This window comes from Chelonia mydas, chromosome 26 (genome assembly GCF_015237465.2).
Source record: "Chelonia mydas isolate rCheMyd1 chromosome 26, rCheMyd1.pri.v2, whole genome shotgun sequence".
Taxonomy (NCBI): domain Eukaryota; kingdom Metazoa; phylum Chordata; order Testudines; family Cheloniidae; genus Chelonia; species Chelonia mydas.
This window is the reverse complement of record NC_057859.1, coordinates 6,689,988-6,713,246: the sequence shown is the minus strand read 5'-3', so window position 1 is coordinate 6,713,246 and position 23,259 is coordinate 6,689,988. Positions and strand designations below refer to the sequence as shown.

Below are 23,259 nucleotides of genomic sequence, written 5' to 3'. Positions count from 1 at the left end.
AGAATGACTAGCTTGGTTGTTGTGGTTGTGTTGGGGTGTCCACTCTCACCTCCCTAAACTACTGAATTAGCAAACAGTTTCTATTTTACCCTTATTGAATTTTGTTCAACTGTCAGGCAAGGCAAGGAACAAGACTGTGTTTTATATCCAGACCATGAAGGAGACATTCCTGCCAGGGGTAAATCTTTCCTTCCTCTGGGTAAAGCCACCATCTCAGGAAAAGACAAGGCAAACTACTAATTTATAACGGATTGCCAGAGCAGAATGGGTTGCCTTAAGACAATCAGAAAGTCCCCCAAGTAACGCAGAAAACACAATGACTACATAGGAGGAGCAACGAATACAAAGCAGCACAAAGACGCAAGAGCAGCTTCCTCCCCGTCACTACCTTGGGACTGGAGAAGCAAACTCTGCGCAAGATGTGTTGATGAGTCAGTCACAACCCACGCTTTCTGACATGGCATGGTTAAGGCTTGATTGATGTTATTCAATAAGACAGATGTCTTATCGCTGTACCACAGGAAGGGACTTCAGGCAGATCCACCCATGAGACCTCAGGGGAAGACACTTGCTCCTGAGCTGTATTCTCAGGTCAAGGAGCAAACTTCCCTTAATGACGGGGAGTGGTACATTCTGTAAGAAGAATGAGATTAACAGAAGGACGATATTGGTTTTTCCTCTTGGCTTGAGCAAGGACTTTTGCACAGCTTCCAGCATTGTGAAGCTTTATCCTCATTGAGGACCAGTTATGAGAGACGCTGAGTTTTCTTAGGGGAGACAGAGCCTGAATTTTAGTCCTCCTGTTCCAAGATTTATTACAGAATGGATCAGAGAAGAGAACCAAACCTTTAACTCAAAACCTACATGAGATGGGATCTCTGGATCCTAAGCGTTCCTGAACTTTGGGCAAGTACAGATCTAGGCTAAGATTTTCCCAAGTGACTAGTGATACTGATTGCCTCCATTCTGGAGTGCCCAACCTGAAACAATTAAAAGGGGCCAGACTTTTAGAGGAAGGATGCTCAGTGCTTTGTCTTTTTGGAAACCCAAAAAAGTGAGGCGCACAAAACCACTAGTCATTTGGGAAAATCTTAGCACCAATCCTATGTCTACAATCATCAACATAAGCCACACCTAATATCACAGCCCCTCTTACTTATGTTGTAACTACCACTTCTTTGCAACTGTTTGATGGAATTGCCTTCGACTGACACTCGATGCACTCCCAAGTTCAATGCCAGGCCTTGATTAGAATCAATAAAGCCTTGCACAGCTTGGAACCTGGCTAATCTTTGAGATGTCAACAACTATGTCTCGTTACCTGTCACCTGAGTTTAAAAAAAACCTCCAAAAAAACAGGGTGCAGACAACTCGGACTCCTCAGTAAAGGCCTCTGTGCTCTGGAACCAATCTTTTGTCACTGAGCCATGGCTATGGAGCAAGAAGCATATATTTATTCAGTATTTCTGCTGATTAGGTTCAGTAACTGAGCAGGTGTTCAGACAGGACAGCGATAGCAGAGAATTGCCTGTTTTGTAAGCAGCTGTGAGCAATAGATTGGTTATTCTTTGCAAACATCCCCAAATATTGATACAATAGTCATGATACGACCGTATAAATAACCCTCATGGCTTTCTAAATTACATGTGTACACTTACATGGTGGCCTGGTGTGATGCTTTGTCCTGGGTACCTCTCATGCATACTGCACTTCCTTATGGAAATAGTAGATACTGTTCTCATGCAGGGATATATTTCTCACGCAGTGATACATTTCTCACGCTGAGTAAATAACGAGCGGTTCTCATAGCCCTGAACTGCCTTTAATCATGTACACATTTCTCATTGCAACAAGAGAGCTCGAAGATAACAGCAGTATCTTATTGCCTTCCTCCCCAACTGAAATCCCGGGAGATATTCCAGCCCACAAGAAGTCAGAGTCACCTCTGGTAGGAATCTACTGAATTTACACTAACAATGGATTTGGTCCAAGGAATTTATGAGAGGCAAACTTTGCATAGCACCCTTCCACCGCTGCTCTGACTGTGGCATTCCAGGCATTTTGTGCAGCCGGAATCTGGCCTTTGAAACAGAAACAGCCACCATAGGGCCAAATCCTCTGCTGGTGTAAATCAGCATTGCTCCAGTGGTTTCCATGGAGCTACCTTAATTTACACGGGCTGAGACTCTGCCCTTCACCAATGCCTTCCTTTCCTGGGCAGCTCATCTCCACTTTGTTTAGTATAGTTAGTGAGCTGAGGCCTCTAACTTTTGGTTCTGCTGTCTGGTCTTCTTCCCCCCCCCCAGACCTCCAACAACCAGATGCTCTGAGTGCATTCAACTTTTGTGAACTTCAAAATAATATATTAAAATGTGGCTGTGCCCAATCAGTGGGCCCTTGTGCCCAATAAATGCCCCAACAGGGAGAGAGACCGGAGAAATTAAATAATCAGCTTGTAAAAAACCCATGCCTTCCTTGCACCTTTTGGTTTAATTGGTTACAGTCTATAAAATAAACTGAGGCTGTAAAATGTTTCACGTGCTCTTGAAAGTACAGTGTCGTCTAAGGGTGGCCGAGAGTCAGGACTCCATTCTCTGCCAGTGACTCAATGTGGGGCCTGAAGCACACGACTCAGCCCCTCTAGGCCTCAGTTTACCTCTCTGCAAAGCGGGGGTATTATTTCTATACCTCACAGTGGAGATTGCAAGGCTTAGCAGAATGAATGGGAAGTGCTTTCAGATCCACAGCTGGATGGCGTGGCAGAAAGGGAAAGTGTCACTGGAGCTTTTCTGGTGGTACCACTATGAAAAGAGACAGCACAACTTTTAACTGATTTACTTTTTAAACTCACTTAGGCCCAGATTCTGAAAAGATATTTGGGCTCCTAACTTCCACTGAAATCAATGGAAGCTAGGAACCTAAATACCTTTAAGGATCTGGATCTTACTGAGGGCTTGTTGACATGGGGACACACGAGAAAATTAATCTGAATTAAATAAAGATGTGAATTTTAACGTCGTTTATTTAAACTGCATTAACCCCCTATGCGGGCACACTTGTTCAGAACTGAAGTGGCTTTAATCGGATTTAGCTTAATTCCCTTCCAAAGTGAATTAAACTGAATAAAATTAAGGCCACTTTAATTTTGAAAAGAGCAACTACACCGGGATTTAATGTGGTTTAACTAACCCACTTTAAATTTGCATCTTCATTTAATTCAGATTAACTTTCCTGAGCATCCCTGTGTAGACAAGCCCTTACTACCAATGGGCAGATGTGGTCTGAGCCAGCCAAATCAATGGTCTATTAAAGCATCCCAGCGAAGAAACAATACGACCGAAGATGAAGAAGAGGTGCTAGCTTTATTTTATTGAAAAACCTTATCGCTCACCCCCTGGAGACGGAGGGAGCCAGGGAATTTATTACACCGCATCAGTGCGAAGATTTCTCCTGGCAACTCAAGGACTTGTCAGGAAATGATTAAGAAAGCAGAGGAAATTAAAGTCAGAGAGTTTTGATCCCAGTCACATTTCTCCACCCCAGCCCACAATCCCCTTTGACGTGGGAGAAGGGAATTGCTCAGAGCTCAGCTTAATGTCACAGGGCAACACCTTAGAGCAAGAAATATACTGGATGCCAAATGGAAGCCTTACCCATCTGACGAACCAAGCTTCTCGTTTGCTTACGTTGTTAAGTATCTCAAGATAGGAGCCATCACCTTGTTATCAGCAACCGGCTGTCAACGCCTAAGGAATACGGATGCGGCACCCTGACATTGTCCTACTTTAACACCACCAAGAAACCACTGAAGAAGCCAATGTAGACTCGCACCGTATCTGTTTGATCATTTAAAGGCCAAGTCCTGCAGTTGTTGCTCAAAGTCCTAATGAAGTCACTTGCAGCGGGTGGTTGGGGGTTGTGCCTGAATTCTATCTCGGAGAAGCAGCAGTGCGTAGCGGATAGCGCTCTGAACTGGGGGCCAGGAGACTCGGGTTCTATTCCCAGTAACCCACTGGGTGATCATGGGCAAGTCACTTGACCTCTGTTTCCCTTCACACCTTGTTTGTTTAGAAAAGGGTCTCGGGGTACGTCTACCCCAATTAGAGGTGTGACTGCAGCCCTGGCAGACAGACCCAAGCTATCTTTGGTCTAGCTAGCTCAAACAGCAGCAAAGCTGCAGCCGCCAAGGCTGTACAAGCCCACCCAGGACTTCCGGTATGTACTCAACGGCTAGCCCATGCCGCCAGGGCTTCACTGCTGTTATCTGAGCTAGATTAAAGCTAGGTCAGGTCTGGCTCCATGTGCTGCCGTCAGACTTCTAACTGCAGTGTAGACAGACCTTTAGACACTGTGCAAAGTACGGGTATGTCCACACTGCAGCTGTGCCACTGTAGTGCCACAGTATAGACACTTCCTACAATCGATGGAAGGGGGTTTTCCATCAATGTAAGTAATCCACCTCTTGGAGAGAATGCTGCCGTTGTCCTAGCCACGTCTACACCAGGGGTCAGGTCGAACTAAGTACAGCACTCGGGGCATGACATTTTTCACCGCCCCGAGGGCTGGAACTAGGTTGATCTAATTGTGAAGAGTTGGCCAGGGCTAGCACAGCGGAGCCTCGAGGTACGATTGTCGTATAAATAATAATAAACCTGAGACATTTTTCCTTAGCTTTCTGTTTGAGATCCAGACGATACGTTTGACCGCTTTTACTAAATAATAATAATAATAATAATAATAATAAAAGAATCTATAGCTCTTATGCAGCACTTTTCACTGTCAAACTCAAAGCATTCAGTATGCTGTGAGCTTTTGAAAATCTAGCCAGGAGAGTCACGGCATGAGCTGCTGGGCGCTACTGAAAATCAGAGCCGTATTTCGGCACCTGTATGGGAGCTGAGCTCTTCTGAAAACTTGGCCCCCAGTTGTGAATGCTGAGGACTTGGGAGCCTGGCCCCAAACTTTTGCAAATCTGAGGACGAGCGACTTGCCCAAGGGAACCCAGGGAGTCTGCGTCCGAGCTGGGAATTGAACCCAGACCACAAAGACACCCTTCTCACTCTTGCACATACAGACTTTTAAAGCTGAGGGGAGAGTGGACGACAAACAGCTTGATTTCTCCAAATCCATCTGAAGAACGAGTTGGATCTATTATTTTCTTTCCCTTTTCCCCCCCTTCCTCCTTCAGGGAGGCACCATTGTGTTTTCAGCTGTTTGGGCCCAGATCTGAAACCCACATAGTGACTGACATCACCCATTTGCGCTACATCCCCATTTGTGCAGGCAGATCTCTAAAGATAGATCAGAGGGAAGATTAGCATCCCAAGCAGTATTAATAGGAGGCAGCTGCTCTTTAAAGAGACTTTTAAATAATGTAAAGAAACTTAGTCATATTTTTAAAAGACTTCTAAATTAACCAGGCTGCCCCCTCTCCTGTACACACACTTCTGTTCTCTCTTGGCTGCTAAGGCCGCGTTTGGGTTACTACTCGCTGCGTGCTCAAACAAGTGATGCATCAGCCCCTGATTGGCTGGATAACATCAGTTCCATTGCTGATATCAGACCTTGGCCCAAAGGAACTGGAGTCTTATGATTGAAATGGCAGCTTTGTACTCGGGGAAGTTGGCAGTGTGCACTTTAACTACTTCCCTGCCAAAGCATGGCATGCCCAGATCTTCCCAAATATAGGAGCAGACTCTGTTTACACTGGAAGCTATTTGAGGCAGGGACCTCTGTCTTTCTAATGTCTGTAAAGTGCACCCAGCACATTCTTAGAAAGAATGCATCAGATTTATGAAGACAGCACCCTATAAAGTAGGATATGTTCTTTGTCACTGTGATTAGACCAGATTTCCCCCCAGCCAAGAGAGGCATTAGTGGGGGGACCAATTGCTACTTCAGAAAGAGAACTGAGCAGACCACAATGATGGATTATTTAATGATTAGAAATGGCAGACTGCCACGGAAGCCTTGTGATAAAGAATTTGAGGATTACTGAGACAGTCCTCAGAAGGATCCAAAACTCTTTGTGGAACCAAGAGAAACAAAGTCCTGACACACTCGGTCGTACTCAGTCAAGGACTTCTGAATTCACAGTATCACGAACAAAATCCCTTGTGTAAAACCTTCTGGCAGAAGCACAGAGTTAGAGACGGGAAAACCCAAAAGGTGAAGTCCATACTGCATAGGCAGACCAAACCAAAACCCCAGCTTTGGGGAAGGATGGTCTTGTAGTTGAAGCCCTGGGCTGAGGCTCAGGAGATCTGTGTTCAATTCCCAGCTCCGCAAGAGACTTGTGTGCCCTTGGGCAAGTCACTTAACATCTCCTTGCCTCAGCTTCCCAACTGTAAAATAGAGATAATACTACTACCTTTCTCCCACCCTTTATCTCATCTGTGATTGTAAGATCTTCAGGGCAGAGACTCCTTATTACATGTCTGTACAGCACCTGGCACATGGGAGGTGCTGTTCTCATTTGAGGCTCCAGGTGAAACTGTACAATACACAGCTAATAACAGAGAGCACTCCCTGAACTTTGGAAAAGTTTGGAGCCAGATTCAGTTCACATTTTGCAACTTGGGACCATCTCTGCTTTGTACTTCTGTTGGATTTTCAATAGTTATTTTAACACCACACAGAGCGGGCCAAAACAACACGAGATCTGGGTCTTTTCTTTTATGGTGGAAAGACCCCAGACCTTCAACTATTTTGGTTGAATAAATGGCTCCCTAGTGCAATAAAAACACAAAATGCAAATATAAATCTTGAGAAATTCAGATTTACTCACATCTGTAGACTCTATTTGCACAGTGCTAACCAGGATGTCTGGATACCGTATAGTTACCTACAGGGATGTGGAAAAGCTGCTCGGTTTATGGAACTAGTCCACAGAAAATGGAAAAGCAACCGTTGCAATTTGTCCCCTTTCCCAGCACTCTCCTGCCCCTCAGCCGTTTACTCCAGGTGATAAACACTCCACCCCGCTCTCTTGGTGCCATTGTATAATCCAGTCCAGCTCCCAGCAGTCTTACAATGCCATGCTTCATGAATAACCTTCTCTGAACATTAACCGAATAATACACTGAAACCTTAGCTGCTCTGTGCTGTTCTGAAAACAAAATGCTGTCATACAGTGCAAGACTCACGCCAGCTCAGACTCACCGATGTGGTGCACTGAGCAGGGAATGAACATTAAGCCAAATGCTGTCTTCACTTAAACCCAGTGACTCACCACTTCCATGCACCTCATGTAGTTATCTGCACGTGTGCAAAGTGACTTGACATTCTTTATATGACCGTAGCCCCGAGAGGCTCTCACCAAACTCTGGACCCGACTGTGCTAGGTGGGGTACAAACACAGTGAGAGACTGTCCCTAGCCTGAGGAGTTTACAATCTAACAAAGGGAAGGAGGGGAAAACAGAGGACAGAGAGTGGAAGGGTCACAGCAGGTCAATAGTAGAGCGAACATTATAACCCAAATATTCTGACTCCCAGTCTAGTGCCTTATCTACAGCACTGTGTATTTTACACCCTCTTGTGTACTGGTGTGAATGATAACACGGGGACCCTGATGTCTAGTAGAGTTGGAAAGGGTGAGGGGAATGTGAAAAACAGAGGGAATTATTCGGAGACTTCCCTGTTAGTGATGGATGAATCTAAAAACATGTCAGCGTTCTGAAAAAGTAGCACAAGATTTGTTGCTTCTCCGTAATTCACCCGAACCCCGAGTCTGCAAAACCGGGCTAGGAGGAAGCTCCAGATAGCCTCAGTACAGAGGCAGAAATACAATGGAGGAAAGCGGTTGCAGGAGGAGAGAGAGTGGGCCTGCCTCTCCAATTTGTTGCACCTAGCAGCATCATTTACGCTTGTGCAGAATGAGTGTGCAGTGGGTGTAAGAGCACAAGTGTAAACACTGACACAAAGTGCAAGGGAATCCTTTGTGATTAACATTTCCCACTGATGCAGCCCCGTCAGTGGCTGAGATAGCGATAGCCTAGAAACCAGCTGCAGACATTCTCATCGTAGCTCAGAGACATTCTAGACTCTGTGAGCTGTTAGAATGCTGGTGCCTTGTCTGTATTACTGTTCCCACCATTGCCAGCACGGTGGGAGCAGGAGCAGAATTTGGTCCAAGATTAAGTCATCTTAGCACCACTCTAAGGATGTGACCGTTCCCCCCCACCTCGCCCTGATGAAGGCAAGTTACACGGTCCTAACCCTGCAGCCCTTTCTCGCTGGAAAATGTTAAAGGATTGAGCCCAGATCAATTCCAGCCTCAGTAAAAGGCAAGGTAGGAACCTGCCCAGTAAGCCGGGGCCAAATTCCGAGAGGTGCTGACCACCTGCAATTCCCATTGAGTTCATGAGAATGAGGTCAACCCTCCTGAAATCAAAGGTACAAGTGTGGTTAAAGCACAGGACTAGGAGTCAGGATTCCTAAGTCTAGCCTAGTCTCTGCTACTGACTTGCTGTGTGACTCTGGCCAAGTCACTTAAGCTCTCTGTGCCTCGTTTGACCCATTTGTAACATATGGCTATCCAAACCTAGTAGGCCAGCTGTGAGGCTTAATTAACAAAGAGCTGAGATCCTCAGATTGAAAGCACTCTACAGAAGTGGATATTATCATCGTGAGCTGCCGAATGTGGCCTTGATAGTTTCATTAGATGAGTTTTCGAACCCTTGATGCATTATATTATTTTTTAATTTATATTTTAGGGAGTCTGTTCCCTTTGGCAGAAGATTAGATGAAAGTGACAAAAAGTACTGACTGCCTTTGGCACTGGTTGTCTTAACATTAATCATACTGAATTCCTTGCAATTCTGAATTCCAAAAAGAATTCCACAATCACTTACACCAAAATGTGTCTCCAAGTTGACTTCTAATCACTTTTCCATGCAGTACACACCCTCCCCTCAAGGTACTGCGTAGAGACTCTTAGCCAGCGTGTGTATTTTGGGGGCAGGAGACAAAGAACTCTTCTATGGAATGTAATAGTTCCTAACGCATGATGCATTTCCCCCTGCCCCGTTAATTCTCTGAGGCTGCATTTTGTTTCGATATTATGTGCCCAGAATTTCAATGCACGGAGTCCACGGGTGACCTCAGATGGAAATTAAGCAATTTCCCTAATTTTACTTTATTTTTGAGCTCAGATATTTTAGTTTACTTTCCTCCACTGTTCCCAAAAGTCCTTTTTTTCAATTTAAAGAAAGGTCTCAGATTAAAAAACAAAAACAAACACACACACACATATGGTAAAACTCAGCCACTCCAAAGCGGAAAACAAAACCAACAAATTTGACAGACCCCATCCACCCACTTCACCAAGTCTGTCAAACCAAACAATAAATAGCTTTTGAATAATGCTTAATATTTTCAAACCACTGTACAGACATTAAGCCACACATGAGATACAAAAACATTAATATCCCCCATTTACAGATAAGGAAAATTGACGCATAGAGGTTCATAGGTTTTAAGACCAGAAGGAACCATTATGATAAGAACATAAGAACGGCCATACTGGGTCAGACCAAAGGTCCATCAAGCCCAGTATCCTGTCCTCTGACAGTGGCCAATGGCAGGTGCCCCAAAGGGAATGAACAGACAGGTTATCATCAAGTCATCCATGCCCTGTCACCCAATCCCAGCTTCTGGCAAACAGAGGCTAGGGACACCATCCTAGCTAATAGCCATTGATGGACCTACCCTCCATGAATCTATCTAGCTCCCTTTTGAACCCTGTTATAGTCTTGGCCTTCACACACCCTCTGGCAAGGAGTTCCAGAGGCTGACAGTGCGCTGCGTGAAAAAATACTTTCTTGTGTTTGTTTTCAACCTGCTACCTATTAATTTCACTTGGTGGCCCGTTGTTCTTGTATTATGAGAAGGAGTAAATAACACTTCCTTATTTACTTTCTCTATACCACTCATGATTTTATAGACCTCTATCATATCCCCCCGTTAGTCGCCTATTTTCAAAGATGAAAAGGAAGCCGTTCTAGACCCCTAATCATTTTTGCTGCCCTTTTCTGAACTTTTTCCAATTCCAATAGATCTTTTTTGAGATGGGGGCAACCATATCTGCATGCAGTATTCAAGGTGTGGGCGTACCATGGATTTATATAGAGGCAATATGATATTTTCTATCTCATTATCTATACCTTTCTTGATGATTCCCAACGTCTTGATGATCATCTAACGTCCGGTTTCCTGCAGAAAACAGTCCAGAGAATTTCCCACAATGATTTCTGCATCAAACCCAACAATTTGTTGGTCTTATCTTTTAGAAAGAGACATCCAATCTCGGGTTTTAAAGACTCCACGATGGAGAATATCACTCACCAAGTTAAATGACTTGCCCCGAGGCATAGCGGGAGGTGAGTGGCAGGGCTGGGATTAGGACTAGGGCTTTCCTGTTTGCCACAGCCAGTCCACTGGCCCACACAGCGCCTCTGAGAGGGACAAACTTGTTTGGTAAAAATATGGAGCACTACCACTCCTACTCTAACTTTCCACCTACTCCATGCTGTGGGCATCCCTAAACGGACAACTGGGTCTGAACGAAGGGAGAGAGACCACTTGAACAGTGCCCTGTTCATTTCTGCTGAGAAGCATCTGGCACTGGCCACTGTCAGAGACAGGATATTGGGCTAGATGGACCATTGATCTGTTCTTACGTTCCTACTTGAACGCAAAGTCTCTCTCGGACACTTACAACGTTGCACGACATTCCATCCCCTTCTTACCTGGCCTTTTACGGGAAGAGGCCCTGCAGCCTGCTACCCACCTTCCAAACACCTTGATTTCCTCTGATGGGGTAACCAAGTGGCACGCTCCCCTCTCCAGCCACTGAGGCCTTTAGGTGGATAACTGATCACCCCAGTCCCTTCCAATCCACTTATCCACCATCTGCTGGGGCAAGAGATCTCCTTCTTGCCCCGCCCTGGAGCAAACCGGCCAGGTCACATTTCTGCTTAGGCCTGCTGCTCCGCTCCTTTAAAGTGAGCTGATGGCCCCTCGTCACTGGAAAGTCCTTGAAACATTCAAGACTCCTCCCCCGCCCACCTTTGATCATTATTACGTATTATGTGTATTACAGCAGCAGTGAAAGGCCCCAACCTACACCCAGGCCCCATTGTGCTAGGTGCTGGACAAACAGTGAGAGACAGTCCCTATCCCAAAGATTTGACAATCTAGACCTCTCCCAGGAATGGAGGTAGAGGGTGAAAATACCTTCACTGCATTTCCATGAGAACACCAGTTCTGAGGGAAACCGTAGTACAAGGAAGCAGCTGTATTCCTAGTATTGGATGGGATTATATTCAGGGATGCATCAGTGTCTGGAAACTACAGTGACAGGCCGTTTAGAAGTGTTGACAGATTAAATTAGATTTAGATTAGACCGGATGGCTAGAAAAATGAATAAATGGGGGGATTAAATCGGTGACCAGAGATGATATTAGAATTAGATGGAAGGATTGGATTAGATTAGATTAAGACTGGCTCGTTAGGTAAATGGGGGATTAAATTAAAATGAAATGGATGCACTGGATGATAAGATAGAAACCCAGTCTGTGCATCTGAGATTAGATGGATTTAGAGGAGACTCGATTAGAATTAGATGGCTCGCTTAGATTAGTATTTATCGACAGCGTGCCTCTGACTTGTCATACTTCCTGCTTTGCATTTATTGTTCAAAGGCTTCCTGCTTCCCATACCACTCTTCTCCTACTCGATCCTGCAACAGAAACGCCAAATCTGTGGCATCATATTAAATTTCCAGAGCAACTTCCTGCAATGTCACAAATACAAGATTACAGACGGTGAATCAAAGGGAAGGAGAAGGGTGGGAGGCTTGAGAGAAAACTCTGAAGGAGACACAAATATCGGAGAAAATAGCCTGGGGAAAAACAGGACATGACTCGCCAAGCAAACTGCTCTGTGTGTCCAATATTTTCAAACTGTGGCTGTGGTTTGGTTTTTCCCCCCCAAGTTTGTTCCAGTGTGAAGGTCCCAGTTAAACACAAACAAAAGCTCAAAACAATAGTCAGCACTTGTCTTTTAAAACTGAAATCTCACGCTTCAGTCTGCTCACTGCTGCTCATCCCTCTTGTGCCACCTGCTGACCAAATGAGGATTTCCTCGGGCATTTCAATGAAGCGCCGAATCACGTATCATTTGGGGACCTCCAGAACATGAAACTATGAATGATAACGCTTTGCCCCCATAGCCAGAATGACACACACCCTCTTTTCCCCCTTCTGCCTCCCCACTTCCGCTCCCAAGAAAGTACCCCAAACAGAGCTTGCCATAACCCCCACAGCCACTAGCATCAGAAACCCTATGAAATCTGCTAAGGACTTCACTATTGTCAATCTGTTGTAAATGGCAGGTGCTCAGATACTATGATGATAGGGGGAGAGAGGAGGGAGAGAAGAGAGAGCGAGCGTGTGTGCACTCTATACAATCAAATACTAATGGGCCAAACCCTAGGAGCCTTTCATAGTTTTACTTCGTTCTTAGCAGGCCCGCAGGAGTATGCGTGAGAAAGAACTGAGTAAAACATAAGTAGGGAGATCACGATTTTGGCTTCTTGTTATTTATGATTTTGCACACAACTGCTTGGGCCTCCGAAACATCTTTCAGTTACTTCAATGACAATTCAGAGTCACTCCCTTCTCTCCCAGAGAGATGCTCCAGATTTATACTTCTGTAACTATGACCACAATCTGGTCGCTCATCAGGAGTTCTGCTTGAGTAAAGGTCTCAAGAGGGAGGCTTCAGGCTATCATTGCGTTGCACCAATTGCAGCTACAGTAAGTCAATTATTGCAATCAGCTTCTGGACTTTGAGAGGGGGGTAGAAACAGGAGGCAGGAGCACTGCAGCGGTGTCCCCAGGAGTAAGGATGCCCTCTGGTGCTTCCATTGGGCCTGGAGAACTCTGTACAACTTCCAACACAGAAAGGTGCATGGCCGAGAACTGAGGCAAAAAGCCTTTGAGAGTTGCACCATTGAGGATATTGCTAGCACAGAGTTTGCTTTATTAATTTAAAAAACATATGTTTTAAACGACAGTTTTGTGAGGTGGGTTGAGCACCGACGAAAGGTGTCAGATAGACACTGTGAAGACTGAAACCTTCCATTTATCTCTAGCACAGAGCCCAGTCAGGGAGACTTCCTGCACACCTCCCACCCGGGGGACCTGAGAATCAAGGCCATGCGGTCCCATTACAAGGGCACTGGTCGGTGACTCTGGAGACCAAGATTCTGAGGACTCATTTCATTTCTGAACATTTTAAAGGGAAGGCGGCATGCAATCTCACCCAAATAGCTTGAATTTTGCAAATGTTTGGAGCCTCCTATTTATCAAACCCCTGGTGTGTCTGGGAAAGAGAAAAGTCGTTGAAGAAACAACATGTGCACAACTGCCATTTTGCAAAGTTAACTAATACGGCAATTTAAAAATAAGCAGCAAACACCTCTTCAGGGTTTCTGAGGAACAAAGTGCTGGCAATTTTTCAAAATGATTAAGTCATTGTTTTAGTTAAAGTGGTTTTTATAACCCCTAAAGCTATTTTTGATGGCTGTAGAAAAAGGAGAAAATCATTTTATAGCGAATCAAAAGCGTTTAAAGACACAGTTGTGCCAATTTTCATCCCATACGAATTAACCCTTAATGGACCATGCTGGCCTTTCTACGTGGTTCTTTTGGAGGGGGGGTTTAACCATGCTATACAATTCTGCAATGGAAATTTTATCCATGTATAGAATTCTACAGGATATTTGTTTAAAATAAAACTTGTACAAAAAGGAGACCATTCTCTGTTGTATTTTAGTCATTTATATTATTACTGTATAACTTGTGAGTGCCAATCAAGATTTGAGCCCCATTATGTTAGGCGCCGTACATATTCATAGTAAGAAACAGTCCTTGCCTCACTTACAATCTCAATATGCACGAAAGGTTAAAAAGTGAGATAAATAAAGCAATACCCACATTTTGTAGATGGGGTAGTAAGGCACAGAGATTTAGTGACTTACCCAAGGTCACACAGGAAGTCTGTGGCACAGCCAAGACCCCCAGCTTTCCTGGGTCCCAGTCCAGTGCCTTAACTAGAAGTCTATCCTATTGAACCCTGTTCAACTTCGAAAGAACTCTATTTATTTCATCACTATTAAATTCCATAGACTTTCTCAGAGGAAAAATGAATGCATTGTAATAAAATTGTTACTAACATTGGGACAGATTCGTCCCCTCTGATTTTACTGAGCCTTCACCAAGATGAAGATATGCAGAGTACCTGATACAGAGCTATGCAACAACTGATACAGAGAGGGAAAAACATATTTACATGCGAGTCTTGAGCTGCCCATGTTCCCTTACTTTCAGGGGACAAACCAAACCCCTCCAAACAAGAGGTGAAATCAACATGCTGGTTACAAGTAAAATGGTTCCACTCAGGATTACATAAAATGAAAGAGAAAAGTAGCTAACCTTGATGAAGAATGTCATGAATATAACATCTTAACAGTAAAGATGAATCATTTCCCCAGGAATACTGGAATCCAATATCTACCAATTATGAAAACGTCCACATAAGTCAATGCATTCAAGGCTCAATAAATCAGACATTTTTAGAGAGAAAATGCGCATTGTATAACTCTCTTCAGTTGTTATAAATCTCGGGTGCAGAAGCAGTAAATACCATGACAGACAAGTATTAGAAATATAACCTAATGAATTCAAACTTCCACCAACTCACTAGGATAGGGCGACACAGTGATTTATTAATGCTAGACGCCTGATTCAAAGCCCATTGAAAGATTCCCACGGATTTCAATGCATTTTGGATCAGAACCTAGACTCCCATATTTTCAGAGACCGGAGTTCAACTAGGACCATTGGGTAATGAGTGCAAATGAACTGGAGTGTCTTGTCCTAATTCCTCTGGTAAAGGTTTGACATTACACTTTACAACGCTAATGTACAATCCAATACAATCAGTAGCCCCAACAATAGGACTACTCCCAGTAGGGCTGAAAATGCATCGACAGAGAGCTGTATGGCTGATCACAACTTGGCAGCGTTTGTCTGGATTTAAGGAGCCTAGTCAGCGACTAGCTGGCCTGCACACGTTGCTGGGAGGTACAAGGGCATATCAACAGCAGAACAGCTACTCCTGACTAACCACATGCTATTCACCACATTCATGAATAAAAAATGCTCATAATGTACTTTGAAGTTAAACCGTACTGAGCGTTAACGAATTAATCCGCACAGCCCCCCCTACAGGAGGCAGGTAAGTGTTGTTAGCGATGGGGACGCTAAGGCAGAGAGGTGAACGAACACACCCAAAACTACACGTTTAGAACTCAGGTTTCAGAGTAGCAGCCGTGTTAGTCTGTATTCACAAAAGGAAAAGGAGGACTTGTGGCACCTTAGAGACTAACAAATTTATTTGATGCATCCGATGAAGTGAGCTGTAGCTCACGAAAGCTTATGCTCAAATAAATGTTAGTCTCTAAAGTGTCACAAGTCCTCCTTTTCTGTTGAGAACTCATTTACTCCTGGATCCCAAACCTATGCTCAAATTACTTTTTTTGTTTTTTTAAAAATCACACTTCCTGGATACTGGGTTTGATGCTGAATGATGCTGAGCACGACTGAAAATCTGGACCCTGGTATACCAGAATTTGGGCCATAATATGGCAGATTGTCCCCATTTAGTCAAGTCCACACAGGTGTTTACAGTGAGGAGAGAAAGGAGGAAACTGTGGTCCCAGATGACATTCTATCCTCTCTAACACCCTCCACCCCTCTGGCTGGGAATGTGTGCCAAGATGGGGTCATTATTCTCTCACTCAGGAACGGCTCCCTGCTCATCAAACGCATCAGCTCTTCTGAACTTAAATCGAACTTCGGAAGATTACTGTATGCGGCTCAGAGGGTCAGTAAGTTTGGCCACCCCTGCACTGTACAGACAAGTAATGAAGCCCCTCCGCTAGAGACCTTACCGTATAGGTGAGACAAGGTGGGGGAGGTAATATCTTTTATTGGACAAGCCTCTGTTGGTGAAAGAGACAACAGTAAAGAAGGAAGATGTGTCAAAGACATTTCTCAAGCATCCACTGATCGTGATTTCGCAGCTTTCATTTCAAATGAGGTTTCTTTTCTTTGAAATGCTTTGCTCTGATTTTTAAACAGAAACAAGCTGCATGTGAGAAGAGTCCAAATAGAGGGCAGTGTAATAATTAGGTTTCAGGGCCAGACTGCCATGACTCTCCTCTTGTAGCATTTCATGGAAGTCGTGAAACAAGCAAGCTGCTCAAATCAAAGGGGACTGGGTGGAGAATTGGGCTCAGTGACTTCACAAGCCAAATGCTGGCGTAAGTGGGTGAAACTCCACTGGAGTCAATTGAGCTGTGCCAATTTACACCAGCAAAGTATTTGGTCCTACACTGGAAACAGTCTGAATGAAAAACTCAAGAGTCTGTACAGAGCCTAGAACCATTTAAGCCTAAATGACAGCCTGATCAAGCTGCCCAATGTCAGCAAGTGCTAATGCTGTAACTCTGTTGAGAATTGGATAGCGCTGGGAAAATATTGTTGTGACTTAAAAGGTTAATAGAAGCTGGGACACTGCAGAAAAGAAGATTAATTGGGAACAAAAGAGGACAGTGCTGGGCTGTGTGTGTCATGGCTGCTTGGTCTAAGCACTGCAGCTTTAAGCACTGGGCATCTGGGTTTTGTCATGTAAAGATGTTCTTCCACACTGACAAAAAATGATGCACTGTGACCTAAGATTTGAACAGGTTAGATAGGCCCTGCAGCCAGCCTTTGTCAGCAATCTGCCATTCCTCTTCTGTAATCCCAGAGCTTGAGACAAAAAGCTTTACAAGTGCAGCCTTTCTGCTCTGGAGCTTTTGCTAATCTGAGCATAGCTATGTGCGTGCTGTTGTTGGTATGTCAAATTAGTCTTTATCGGTGCACTGAGAATTGTCTGCATGCGCTTTACTGAGCTGACCCGCGATATGTCTCTATTAAGCAAATTCAGTCGTGAAATAGAATTGTCCTTCAAATCAGAACTGGTTGAAAAAAGTTTGTTGTGAAAACTTGCAAAGTCATTTTCATCCCACGGGTTTTGCAAGGGAAGGATTTTTCCTTTAGTCCCAATTTTTCCTAAGAATATTTATTAAAAAAACAAAAGGGGGGAGGTCCTTTTCCTTCTTCCCCTGCACCCACTTTATTTTTCTTGGGTCTGTTTTGTCACAGAAAAGGGAGGGGGGAGAAGTAGGAGAGGGAGAGAAAAAATGAAAAAAATGCTCATTTTCATTTTCCAGTTACATCCAAAAAACCCCAGAAATGTTTGGAAAAATTTGCAAAAATGTCCATTTGTGAACAAAAGCATTTTTTCAACGTAAACATTTTTCATTTGAAAAATTTCAACCTGCTCTTCTTCAAATGACCGGTATTTGATTGATTGATTTAGAGCCTGACCTTGTAAGCTATTGAGAACCCATGACTCCCAAATTACGGGATCTGAGCTTTTCAAAAGCACCTTTCACATTTATTTCGATGCTTTAATAGTCTTTAAATACTGACTTTCTGACCATGTACAATTCCAGCTTGCTTTACGCACATGACAGTAAGTAACAGAGCCATTGCAGCACTTAGGAGAGTAGGATTGTATGACAGGGGCACCTAGGAACCTCAATTAAGCATTGGGGCTCTACTCTGCTAATCGGCTCTTTTACAGTTAAAGTGCTGCTCGCAGAGTCCCCCCCACTCTCCCCACCCCCATTCTCCACCTACCAGACTGGGGCCGGGGAAGCTCAGAGCTTCTACCCTGCAGCAGGGTGGTGGGGCTAGGGGCTTCAGGCCCACAGGAGGCGCCTGCCGGGGCTTGTGGCTTCCACAGGAGTGGGACTGAAGCTGCGGGCCCTGGCAGGTGTGCCTCACTCTTGAACTTCAGAAGATTATTGTACGCAGCTCAGAGGGTCAGTAAGTTTGGCCACCCCTGCACCGTACAGACAAGTAATGAAGCCCCTCCCCTAGAGGCCTTACAGTACAGGTGAGACAAGGTGGGGGAGGGAATGTGTTTTATTGGACCAGCCTCTGTTGGTGAAAGATACAAGCAGTCAAGCTTCACAGAGCTGTTTTACAGGTCGGGTGTCAGACAGGATGACCAACATGGTTTCCTTGCGCTCCCTCGTTGGTTTCTACCTGTTGTCTCTTGTCTTATACTTTGCTTGTAACTTTGGGCGCAGGGACCATCATTTTTGTTTGGACAGCACCTAGCACAGTGACGTCCCAGTCCACGATAATACAAATAACGACAAACAACGACAACAAATGGACAAGTCCGGCAAACGGGGGCGGGACGACGAGGTAACAATAAAAGAGACCGCTTAGCATGCAAGCGGAAATCTCAGCTCGCCACTTCCCCAACTGGGACACGGCCCCTGGTGTATTCCATAGTCCAATTTTAGCACCAAAAAGAGTGTGGCATCTTACTACACCTAGCAAGTGACACTTTGGGCAACCGCCATCCCTGGGGTGACTTCAAGCAGAGTTGAAGAGGGCTCAGGTAGTAAGTCCTCTCTGCCTGTTACATTTAATCTTCCTCATTTATTTCTCTGCTGACAAACCACTTCCTGACATTTTGTTTGAGGCTTGATAACCTCCTCCCATGTCTTGAAAGATATGTACAGTTCCATAGTTCCAATACCGTCACTACCATGCTGTTTGGTGTCAACGCAAAATAAAACAGATCACGTGGTTGCTTTGGATCAGCTTTATTTCCCCTATAATGATTACCGAGCTTCTCTCTTTCAAACTTTCCACATTTCCTGGTCAGTGTCATAGATTTGCCCGAGGGCCTATGTTTTCTGGGTGACCAGGACAACCCCCTGATTGCCCACTGCTTGATTCTGGGTCAAGGCGAAGGCAGATTCTTTATTAATGGGGGATCTCTTGCATGCAGCATTAGGGCCCAATCCTGGAACACTTGCTTAGGTTTCAAAAGCCAGTAGGGTTGAGGGCATACACAACTCATCACAGGACTGAGCCTTAAAAGCTTGTTTGAACATGGTCCACATTTGAAAACTACATGTGATGGGCCAGATTTACAGCGGATTTATGTACTTATCTGGCCTCCATTACTGGAGTATCTGAGCACTTCTCATTATCTATCCTCACAACACCCCTGCATTATCCCCATCGCACAGATGGGGAACTGAGGCACAAGACTGACCTTGCCCAAGGTCACACAGAAAAGGAGAGATTTGAATCCCAGTCCTATGCTGGCGCTCTTACAACTGGGCCGTCTTTCCTCTCTGATCTGAACTCCCATTTACGCAATGAAAAAAGGGCTAATGATTCAAAAGAGCTCAGCACCGAACGTGCACCTAACATGTTGTACCTGGCCACTTATCCTGGTGCCTAAGCAGGAGTGAACTCTTCTGAACATCTGTCCTGGATTGTGCATGCTGGCTGCCTTTGAAAATCTAGCACTGTGTGCACAACCATCACCCACTCACTTTACATTTTATTTCCCTTTATGCTCTGATCTGTGAACCTTTTAAAAATAAACCTGGAATCCCTTTGGGAAGAACACAGCTGACTTAGTTGGCTCGGTCACATCATGCATTCCCAGGCAGGGAGAGTCATATTTCCAAAGGGAGCAAGCCCCTGCTCTGATGGCTCATCAGCGTGATGGAGTTATAGTTATAGCTGTGAGAAATCGGATACTTTTATAGAGACGTGGGTACAATATTGTCAGAGAGACACCCTGATTTAAATGGGCTCCAGGATTCGGTAGTGGCTTTTTCCTGACTTCATCTAATCTAGTTAAGAATGAAGGTAATATCCCTGGATAATTATAATAGAATTAACTCGCTGGTCAGAAAGAGGTGAATGATTTACGATCATTACTAATATAAACGGAGGCCATGATCCTGCAGTGGTTCTCAGGCTTTTCCTTCCCTAGACCACTAAATCATCTGTGGTTTCTTGCCATGAAATTGAATTTTCTGTGGTTGCAAAAAATCGTGGGACCAGGGTCAAGGCATAACAAAAGCACGGGGGGGGGTGAGGGGGGCAGGTACGTGTGCAGAGTAGAGGGTGATAAGTGGCGGGGACTGGAAGGGGAATCAGGGTTGGAGGATCGCTGCTGGGGATTCCAGGGCAGTATCGTCCCACTAAGCTCTTGCTCTGAATGATGCCTGTTGGCAATGAGTTCCACAGGCTAAATGTGCATTGTGCTGAAAAAGTATTTCCTTTTATCAGATTTAAATTTGCCACCTTTCAATTTCACGGATTGTCCCATTTGCTTGTATTTTGAAACAAGGCTATTAGAACTTCCCAATTGCATATGGGGCCAGTACAGCGTCAACATTAACATATAATAGAGAGACAAGGTGGGTGAGGCAATATAGTTTATCGGACCAACTTCTGTCAATGAGAGAGACAAGGAACTGAAGAAGAAGAGCTCAGCGTAGACTCAAAAGCTTTTCTCGCTCACCAATGGAATTTGGTCCTATAAAAGGACCACCTTGCATCTCTAATATCCTGGGACCAACACTGTTACAACATATAATAGACCTGGAAGCATGTCAATACAAGAGAGCATAATCTGAGCCCATGCCCCAAAGACTCAAAATTAGAGCTGATAAGAACATTCAACGCAATTGAAATTGCAACAGAATGACAGCAATGCTCAAAGCCAGCCCCTTTCAGAGCCAAGCATATTCATAGCTCCATGGACTTGAATGCCAGAGCAAACATTAGATCATCTACCCTGACTTCCTGTATTACCTCCTCTATCACCATCGGCATACAAGTGCCATTACAGAATGCACTTTGCAGGTGCTCTTAACAAATTCTTCCATGGTTTTTCTTGTTTTGAATAAGGACATTTATTAAATAAATATGCTTAACGGGCGTTAATGTATTTGACAAAGCTAGAAAAATGTTGGGGCAAGGTGGCATAGAAGTCCATAGGAGGTTTACCAAAGACTAGGTGTGGTCATGTGTGTCTATATCACCCCGAAACTGGCATTAAGCATAAGCAGACTAAGCAATTGCTTAGGGCCCGGAGCACCTCAAGCTCCACTCAATTTTTATTATGTGTTGGGGGGGGGGGGTGTAAAATATTCTTGTTTAGGGCCCCCAAATGAGCAAGCACGGTCTGCCACTCTGTTTACCGGGCTGTAAATCCAAAAAGGGATTGTTGGGAGACTGCAGGCATTCAGATGCCACAGTGATGGGTTTGCAGAAATAAACTAGGGACAAATTTTCAGAAGTGGCCACTGGGCAATGTTCCCTCTAATTTTTGACAGGCTGTGTGTGCAAAAAATTTCTTCTGTGCAAATTATTGTGCGCACGGTGTTTCGCCGTGTGCACAGGGTTTAGGATATGTGTGCGTGTGCACACGCGCACAGCTTAGAGGGAACAGTGCTACTGGGTCTAGTTGCCTCAAATTTCAGGCACCCAACTTGAGTCAGGCTGTCTGAAAGCAGCTCTGATGTAGGGCAGGGACTTTCAGAGGAGCCAGTCCCACTGAAATTCTTCTGGGCTTTATGCACCAAAATAAGGAGCCGATTTTCAGAAATCTCAGCGCACACAGAGCAGCTCCCATTGGTCAGATTTGCAGCCGGAGTGCAATGCAATGAGCTCTTTGAAATTCTGGCTGTTGATTTAGATGCCTGGGGTTGACCCCAGCTGTGAGTTCTGAGACTTTTTGAAAATTCTGGTTAAAGGATTTTTCAATGGGTGATGAACACCCACAGCTCCAGTGGAAATTGGCGGGAGTTGTGAGCTCGCAGAACCCCTTTGGAATAAATTGGGCATTCAAAAATCTGTGGTGTTTTGGCTGTAGAGAGTTTATTGATGTTATTTCTATTGGGGGTGCAGGAGGAGGCTTCAGATAGACTGGGGCCCTTTTTGCTGAGCGCTGTTCACAGACACTATGGTGACAAGAGAGCAGTATAAGCTCCTATAGAGAACAGAAGAGAACACCGAGATCATGGCCAGTCCCTGCCCCAAAGGGCTACCAGTCGAAAAGCCAATTATTAACTCCAGGCACAGACAGGTCAGTCAAGGGAGTGAGTAGGTCACAGGATGTTAGATGGAAACCGATGAGTAAGGTTTGCTCTACCAAGAGGGGGAATCTGGATAAACCGGGGGGCGGGGGGGAATCTCCTAGATCCCCCAAATCCACTCTTTCCCCTCCTCCATTTTAACTCCAAAAATCTGCAAAACCCTGAGTGCCGGGGCAGCCCATGTGTTACCCCCTCCACCTCCTCTCTGCCCAGGGCCAGGACCCCCTTGCGCCTGAAAGCCCCTTGCGCCAAAGCAGCGTCTCCACATTAATCTCCAGAGCAGCCGTCGTTACGGGGCGGATAAAGCTACTTACCCCCAATTCCTGCCTGCTCGTCTCAATCCCAGCCAAGCATTTTACCTTGGCGCCGGCTGCCTCCTGCCATCAACAAGCCAAGGTGTAAAGTTACTGTCTGTTTGCGCGCTGCTGGCGAGCCACAAACAGGCCCCTTCCACGGGACAGCGGCTCCAGCGCGGGGAGCAATCGCCCCTCGCCTGCGCTCCCACTTGGCGAGCCGGGGGACCGGCCGCACCGGCGCGGAATCGCTCTGAAACCAGCCTCAAGCGGGTCCGGGAGGGGAAGCTCTGGTTTTAAAAAAAAAAAAAAAAAATCGACCTTATGATCGGGAGGTAGGAGGGTTCCTGGATTGCACAGAGAACGAGCCTCGAAACATTCTCATGAGAAGTTAAATTAGATAGAGCCGCGCACACATGGGTAAAAAGAAAAGGAGGACTTGTGGCACCTAAGAGACTCACCAATTTATTTGAGCCTAAGCTTTCGTGAGCTACAGCTCACTGCATCGGATGCATGCAGTGGAAAATACAGATGTGTGTGTGTCTAATGTGAGATAAGGTATTTTAAAGATAGAAAGAACAAGTTACCGCAATTATTAAATTTGGGGACACGTTCTTAGCACTCCGCTGTTTGGGATGCCGTCTTAATTGTCTTTCAATTATTTCCTCTCTTAAACCGTTGCCTCCCTCCCTAAGAAAGCCTTAAAATAACCCTTTGGAATCGGTATCTCCCAATGTGCTTTATCTCCCAATCCTCTTTCAACCCCAGCACATTGAACTTCGGGGGGAGGGAGGGGATGATTTTATTTTATATTTTATTTTATTTTGTGGTCACTAAATCACATCGCTTCTGGAAATACT

General features: G+C 44.9%; 1 long non-coding RNA gene across 2 annotated transcripts in view; it reads right to left on the bottom strand.

The window, feature by feature from the left end:
* Positions 1–22,688, bottom strand: part of LOC119564503 — a 31,469-nt gene extending 8,781 nt beyond the window's left edge. The window contains exon 1 of one of the 2 annotated variants that reach the window (XR_005223445.1): positions 22,421–22,688. This is a non-coding gene — a long non-coding RNA (uncharacterized LOC119564503). Of the gene's footprint in view, positions 1–14,499; positions 14,520–22,420 lie in introns of those variants that run through there. The other variant, XR_006287620.1, reaches the window with a different exon arrangement.
* Between the last annotated feature and the right edge of the window lie 571 nt (positions 22,689–23,259).